This window comes from Saccostrea cucullata, unplaced genomic scaffold, assembly GCF_032062105.1.
Source record: "Saccostrea cucullata isolate Sc308-1 unplaced genomic scaffold, CSIRO_AGI_Scuc_v1 ctg2676, whole genome shotgun sequence".
In the NCBI taxonomy this organism is placed as follows: domain Eukaryota; kingdom Metazoa; phylum Mollusca; class Bivalvia; order Ostreida; family Ostreidae; genus Saccostrea; species Saccostrea cuccullata.
In genome coordinates this window covers 1-6,503 of record NW_026935392.1, presented here as the reverse complement: position 1 = coordinate 6,503, position 6,503 = coordinate 1, and the positions used below count along the sequence as shown (strand labels likewise).

General features: G+C 33.6%; 1 long non-coding RNA gene across 2 annotated transcripts; it reads right to left on the bottom strand.

Moving 5' to 3' along the window:
- Window positions 1-349: 349 nt before the first annotated feature.
- Window positions 350-3,547, bottom strand: LOC134242669 (uncharacterized). 2 transcript variants are annotated; one of them, XR_009986899.1, is made up of 4 exons: window positions 2,816-3,547; window positions 1,955-2,087; window positions 1,666-1,852; window positions 350-737 (listed from the first exon to the last, which is right to left on the bottom strand). It is a non-coding gene; the product is annotated as an uncharacterized LOC134242669 (long non-coding RNA). The 2 variants fall into 2 exon arrangements; XR_009986898.1 differs by lacking the exon at window positions 2,816-3,547 and having other exon boundaries at window positions 1,955-2,315.
- Between the last annotated feature and the right edge of the window lie 2,956 nt (window positions 3,548-6,503).

The following is a 6,503-nucleotide window of genomic DNA, read 5'->3' as shown; positions in this document are numbered from 1 at the left end:
ACCTTGCTTGATAGATAATAAACATAGTACACTGGTATCTACTAATAAGTAGATGGCCCCTTTTAATTTGGAGTTCACAAGGTCAAAGGTCAAGGGTTATAATTCTCGATATACCAGTATAATTTTTAATTTCATTGCATATTAAAATTTTAATATTACTCAATAACTAAGTACATTCAACAACAAAAAAATTACAATGCTCGACTGCTTCCTGATATTTTATATTCACTTCCAAAATTAAAATGACCTTGAAATTTTGTATGCTTGAAAAAAATCTACTTGCTTAAGTTATATATCATGGTTCTAAATTAAGGTAAGATTAAAAGAAAAAAAATCACAGTTTCCCCAAATCATATTCTGAATTATTTGCTATACCTGTATACAGGAAGTTAGTCTTTATAATAGTGTTATATTTGGTAAAACTAAAGCACTGTTGACTTTGAACTTTGATCTTTTCTAAGATAACAAACACTTAAAATTTACTCTGAATTTCTGTGTATTCCTGCAAGTGAAACCTGATACATATTAAATATCATTTGGGTTGATCTTGAGGTCTCAAGCTTTCAAAATCTATAAGGTGTATCCAAACTATTCTGTTCAGTATGACCCCATTTTCTTCCTATGTATCATCCAATAACTTCTGGAGAAAATTTAACAAGCACTGAAATTTCCACTTCTGGTTTAAAGAACAACTGGACTGTCTCCAAATACAAAAAAGTAGTACTCAAAGCATGTACCTGTGAAAAAACACAGTTTTCAAATTAAATTGAAATAAACCATACTAGACATATTCTAAGATTTTTAAAATAAATGTCATGTTTATGATAATGCTACATTTAAATTTATCAATTGAAGAAAATGTCATCAAATGACTTGGGTAAGATTCTTCACAAATTCTTCTGGCTATCTTTGAAGAAAAAAAGAGCTTCATATATCCTTGAAGTAAAGTAACAGAGTAGGGAAAAATGCATGTGGCAAATCGACAGAAAGACAAGGCAATTCCTATCCATGTACTATAGTATACAGTTATGAAATGGGTATGAGGGAAATAGCAAATTTATGATTCCCCGAGGGAGGAAACTATTTCCCAGAGGAAATAGTTTTCTGCCGAGGGGAACTATAAATTTGCTATTTCCCGAGTTCCCATTCCATAACTTTTTTATTATACCGAAACAATGATAGGCGATTTAAATTTTTTTAACCAGATATTCCGACATTTTAAAAAAAACTGTAGAGGCATAATTACAAATGCAAGAGGTTTAACACATTGTATGATAAGTGAAGCATCGTGTCCTTAAACAATTAAATTATTTTTAAAAAAGTATTTTCACTGACATTTCGAAAAATTATCGTTGTCTTCATTTTGGTAGAATTCAAGTATGGTTTTGACATCGCATGTCAAAATGTTTTGACGTCATAGCTACATTGCTAATAACATGACGTCACAGACTCGAGATTCTTGAACGATCCACCGACTGAACACTTTGATTGGTTAAAATTACTAATAAATATTCATGAGGGAGTAGTCCAAGGGAGCAACTCTGATTTTCCAAGGAGTAGTCTTCAGATGAGGGCAATAGTCACTTATCGGGGAAATAGAGTTTTATGGTATTAATTTATACAGAGTAATTACAGTAGAGGTATAATAATATAACATATCTTTACCATTTCCTCAGCACTGATAAGTAATTGGTAATGCTAATGCTGCATCTGCATTGTCTTTCCTCTTCTTATTTCTGGATTCTGTTCACAAAATTACATTGGAAACCCTATGTAGCAATTCTTTATAGCTCCACAGCTGAAAATCCCTTTGTAAAGCCCAGCCCTAACCAGGGAAATGAATTTGAATAATCTGAAATTGCACGAGAAATATAAGAATGAAAGGAAATATTCTGTACAAAGTATAATTTCCCAGACTTATATTTATAATATTAGTTATGTTTTAAACACAAACCTGTCAAGGAACACATGGTGACCTTTAATTTGAAAAGTCTGCATAAGTATTTGACAACTCTTTTTCCTTTAATCATATATGAAAAGCCGAAAATCATAACTGTAGCCCGATCTTCATTACATTTCATAAATATCTGAAAAAAATATTTTGTTTAATGAGATTCTTTACAATCATGCAGCCCACATATGAGGCAATAATGGTGATTTAATTGACAGTGAAGACCCACCTATCCTATTCTTAATGTACCCTATTAGTAAACAGTCTTTGAAAACCCTGGACCTATTCAACTTTTCATTCCTTCTTCATCATCCAACAAAGGCTACTTATGCTATTTATAATTCTGCAGATGTGAATATTAATATTTTGCAATATTGTTGAATTTATACAGATATTTTTATTGCTACATGTACAAGTACCAACCTTGAAATTTCCCTTGACAGGTTTGCTAGGTATATATTCAGGTCCAGTACAATAACTAGATTTACGTAGGTATTTTTTATAGAAATAAATTACTTTGGTAGCTAAATAAAGCTATACTTCTGGTAGGTAAAATAAGCTAACTAAGTAGGTAAATCAAGCTACGTATATAGCTTTATCTAGTGATTGTACCACAGGGGCTTGTCACGATATATTTATCTTCTTTTAATAAAGTTACCCCTACTATAAAAATACACACTTGTGTATTTTAAACGAAGATAAATATTTCGTGACAAGCTCCTGTGATTGTACCAGACCTGATATTGTCTTGTAAAAAAATTTCTCTTGTCCATAATCAAAACAAAATTATTTATTTATTTATTTTTTACATATCAATCAGCCTTTTTATAAGGTACATAGTATTATAAACCAAGATCCACCAACCTGTTTCTTTTTCAAATTCAAACATTGTTGACTCAGTATCATCATCACTACATCCGTCTTGCTACCAAATGAATGTTTGCTGTCAGAATCATATTCATCAAAATCAGAGCCATAATCTGAAGACTCGTTGACAATTCACGCACTTGAATCTTTTTCTGAGGACGTACAAAACGGTAACAAAACGTCTCAGAATACCATAATGTTTACACGTGGTTACGGAACCGTACTTCGATCTCGATGGTTTTCATAAATTTTTTATGCATTTTATACATAGGCCACTAGTTTATACGTAACAAATTACATTCACAGGAGGGACAATTTTCTTCAAATCACACATAATTTATACCTAAAACGATTAGATGACAGACATCTCTTTATAAACTTCGTAAACATAATCATTATCTACCTTCTCTACAGAAGAGCGCAACAGGGGAGATAATTCTAACAAAATCTAAATAAAAAGTAAAATACGTTTTTTTCACAGGAAAAGCAGGAAAAAAATTATTTATAGCTTTTATAAAATTAAAAATAATTTTCATTGTTTATATTTGTAAATATTTTACACAAAATTCATTAAAATTACTGTTAAAAGTAAAACTTATAAAATCATGAATTTTTCCATCATTTGAATTTGAGGTAAATTCATTACGATATAACTTTTCTGTCCTTGAGAGTCCAAAGGTGGATTTTACATATTGTTGGGATAATATCATAAAGATTCTTAAATGCACAAAATTCTGAAAAAGAAGCGTCACTTTCTAAGAAATGTATCCCTGAATATTAACAAAAAATGAACCATTATCATTTCTTGGCACCATGCCAATATTTGTGCCCTCGGGACAGCCTTCTATATCGGGGTTTTACAAAAAAAATGATTCCAACTTAATTTTACGACTTAGTTCTATGAGAAAACATAGCCCTTTTATTTATATATTGCTTTTTTCTTTTTTACTTTTAAATATTGAAATTGTCATTTTTACACCAACTTTTTTGCATTTTCCCTTGAATATTGACCAAAATGAATTATTGGCTGTTACTAAAAATAGAAACAACCGATGCAAAAATAAACAACATATTTCTGACTCTCAATGGGTGTCCTTTAAGTTAATAATAAAAATTAGTTTGTTCTTGAGAGTGCCTACCAGAGCATTTTTCTATATATCTGCATGGATTTCTCGTAGACATGCTCTTAAAAGGAACCATCAATACTACTATCAGATCCAAACACAGATTTTTGTATGTGAAAAGGAGTATGCAGACTTTGTCGTATGGACAGAGTAAGATTTTCACATGGAAAGAGTTCAACCAAATAATGAACTGTGGGAGGAAATGAAGACCAAGGCAACTGACTTTCATTCATTGGCTGTTGTGCCTGAACTTGCTTGGAAGTTTACTCCAGCATCCATGGTTGTACTGCAGGAATCGGACACACTTTTCTGTTTCTTTAGGAAAGGAGAAACTGACACAATGGTGGCCTGTGACAACCGTTATTGTCATTATTAATGGTTCCATCTATCATGTCTAAGCTGACAGAATCAAACCTACCCAGGGGGAAATGGTACTGTCCCGATTGCAGCCAAATCTCAGAATTTAAGCCAATAGTCCATGCACGGTATCCTGTAATATTTTATACTTGTTCTAAACAAGTCCAATTACACGTTCCACGTGAATCCTCACATGGGATAATTTTCGGGTGCGCTCCACAACTAAGGCAGATACATGTAACTGGGTTCTCCCTTTTGTAAATGCAGGGATTTTGAATTTGCAGCTTACTTGTGCAAGAGTTTCTGCTATGTCAAAACCCCTGTCTGCTAAAACAATGTCCCCATACTCAAGTTTGTCTAACAATCCACAGTCTCTTGTAATATGTTTGTCAGTTGACAGGCCACCATACCCTTTACTGATGAAGGATATGACTCCCTGTGGTGATATCCCAATTCAAAACTTAACGGTATTATGGTGTTTATATGATGACCAGGTTTGTGCACGGGCTTCTAAGTTGGAAGGCCTTTCAATGAAAAGTTCAAATTGATCTCTTACTCCGAAATAGCCACGAGAATAGTCTTTGATCAAACTATTGGATGAATAGCAAATGATGTGCTACACACTCCCCTAGCAAGGGATTCTGTTATTCGGCCTATTTCGAAATTGAACCACTGTTTGTTGTTAGCCTGATCACGAGTAACAGTTTCACACTTTTTTAGCTTCTTCTGGAGTCACAACCAATATTTGGAAAAATTCGTAACAGTGCTTAGCTACCTCATCTTTTTGCATGCTTCCGCATACAGTTCAGGTTCTGTCTAAGGATGCAGGCCTGTAAGTTTTGGCAAACTGAGGCAACAGAACAGGCTTCCTGTACGCGGCTCAATTTCTGGTAGAATTGCATCTTATTTTTGTTCTCTGGTTCTCAGCAGTTTTCGCTGTGAAGGCCCAGATCCGACTGGTGATACTTCATCTATCGCCTGGTTTATTTTCTTCTTTATTGTCTTGGCAGAGGTGAAGTCAATTTCTTGTACGTGTTTGTATTCAATTTTGTTTACAGAATTTGGAAGCTTCCAATATGCCCTTTCTTTGGTCATTAATTTTTAAGATGGTTCATTGAAGTCCAATTTACAGTTTATTAAACTGATAATTTGAATAAACACAAATTATACTAAAAACAATTAATATGCAACTGTGTCCATTCCCCTGTAATATATACACATATACATGTAAGGTCACCAAGAACTATAACTCAGTCTGTCTATTGGCTTTTTTGTACGTTCTGGATGAATTCGAATTTCAGAGACAGGAGTTTGTTTGTTTGTTTTTTTTTTGGTGTTTTTTTTTTAAATTTTTAAAGGGGGATTAGGTAATGTCTGCTTTGAAAAATAAAAACTAACTATTTAAACAAGTATATACTGACAAAACGTCAGAAATACTCAAGCTGTAGAAAGTCAATTAGGAAGTGTCATTAATATCCTAAAATGGTATAAGATGAAGGCTGTTCAGTTCAATCTTCTGTTGAATAAACTACATGTACATGAAACAAAATTCATATATTAAAGAAATATAATTAATCGAACTACTTTTTAAGATGAATTTATGTGACACACTTTCAAGAATATTTTATAGAGCATAGTAACGTGGCCGTTTCTTACTTTATGTAGACATCTCGTATACTTCAAACTAAAATTTTTTTTGTATTTTCTGCTTAATGACGTACATAACATTCAATATATACATGTAGCTTGCTACAAGTCTGTAGAAAAGTTTTCCAAAGTGTAAGGGGGAGGGAGGGGGGGGGGGGGGGCTCCGGGCTCCAGAAATAATCCACGGGTCCAGTCATCGTTGCAAACCACGGCCAAAGTGTACGACCCTCTCCTAATCTGGACCGTGGCTTGAGACGATGGGGTTCATCTAGCTGAGCGGCATGTCCAACAGATATTCCGTACGAATCAAAATAAGTTATTAAAATATAGGTTCCGTTACCAAAGCGCCAGATTATTTGAGAATTTAACATTGATTTTGTGCTATTGTTTTACTGTCACTCAAAGTACACATCATTTGCAGGTCCGTGAAAAGCAATTTCAGTTCGGGGGTTCATTCATACATTCTCTGCCCATGCATAGTAGAATTTGTTTACGATGGGGTAACCTGCGTCACCTTTCAGAGTCTGCAGTGGACTCGTCCAAGAATGCTTTGTCGG